The following is a 1,746-nucleotide window of genomic DNA, read 5'->3' as shown; positions in this document are numbered from 1 at the left end:
GAGAGTAAGAGGAACAGAGAAAATGTCAGCAACACACACACACACACAAAAGTACTACAAAATGACAGCAATTAACTCATACCTATCAATAATCACGCTGAATGTAAATGGCTTAAATGTACCCATAAAGAGACAGAAAGTGACACAATGGATAAAAAACAGGACCCATCAATATACTGTCTACAAGAGACACATCTGAGAAACACAGACATAAATATACTAAAAATCAAAGGATGGTAAAAAAATATATCAAGGAAACAGCAACCAAAAAAGAGGAGGAGTGGCAATACCAATCTCAGAAAAAATAGACTTTAAAACAAAAACCACCATAAAAAACAAGGGAAGGACATCATATAATGATTAAAGGGACAATCCACCATGAAGATATAACCATAATAAATATCTACGCACCCAATGACAGGGCTCCAAAATACATAAAACAAACTTTAACAGCACTGAAAAGAGAAACAGAAAACAGAAACAGATAGTAGAAGACTTCAACACACCACTCTTGGTAAATGACAGAACATCTAGAAAGAAACTCCCCAAAGATACAGAAGATCTAAAGGCCACAATCAACCAAGTTGACCTCATACAGAACACTCCACCTAACAGCTGCAAAGTACACATTCTTTTCCAACGCACGTGGAACATTCTCCAGAATAGATAGACCACATCTTGGGCCACAAAGCAACCCTCAACAAAATCCAAAACACTGAGATAATACAAAGTATCTTCTCTGATCACAACACCATGAAAGCAGAAATTAATAACAGGAAGAGCAAGAAAAAAAAAAAACAACAAATACATGGAAACTGAGTAACACCTTTCTTAAAAAATCAATGGATAATAGAAGAAATCAAAGATGGAATGAAAAAATTTGTAGACTCCAGCAAGAATGAAAATACATCATACCAAAACCTCTGGGACACAGCAAAGGCAATGCTCTGAGGTCAATTTATAGCAAAAGAAGCACACACCAAAAAAAAAAAAAAAGAGATAAAATAGAAACATTAGTGATACAACTCAAACAAATAGAAGGAGTACACCAAAAGATGCCCACAGCCACCAGACGAAAGGAAATAATAAAGATCAGAGCAGAAATAAATGAAATAGAGAATAGACAATAAAAAGAACGAATGAAACCAAAAGTTGGTTCTTTGAAAGAATCAACAAAATCGACAAACCACTGGCCAAATTGACAAAAAAAAAAAAGAGGACGCAAATAAGCCAAATAAGAAACAAAATGGAGGACATTACAACAGACCCAACTGAAATTAAAAAGGAACACAACTGAGTACTATGAAAAACTATACTTCAACAAATGCGAAAACCTAGAGGAAATGGACAAATTTCTGGAAACACACTACATACCTAAAATAACACAAATTGAAGCTGAAAATCTGAACTGATTTATTGAAAGGTAATAAAAATTCCCAACAGCAACAAAAAAAGTCCTGGCCCAGATAGCTTCACTGGAGAATTCTATCAAACATTCAGAGAACAGCTTGCACCAGTACTAAGCAAATTATTTCAGAACATAGAAAAGGAAAGGATACTTCCAAATTCATTCTTTGAATTTGCCTGATACCAAAACAAGGCAAAGACATCACAAAAAAATAAAATTAAAGACTAGTATCTCTCATAAATATAGATGCAAAAATTCTCAGCAAAATTCTAGCCAATAGAATTCAGCATTATATCAAAAAAATAATACGCCACTACCAAGTGGGATTCATACCAGGT

Source organism: Elephas maximus, chromosome 3 (assembly GCF_024166365.1).
Source record: "Elephas maximus indicus isolate mEleMax1 chromosome 3, mEleMax1 primary haplotype, whole genome shotgun sequence".
Classification (NCBI taxonomy): domain Eukaryota; kingdom Metazoa; phylum Chordata; class Mammalia; order Proboscidea; family Elephantidae; genus Elephas; species Elephas maximus.
Note: the sequence above shows the minus strand (reverse complement) of the source record.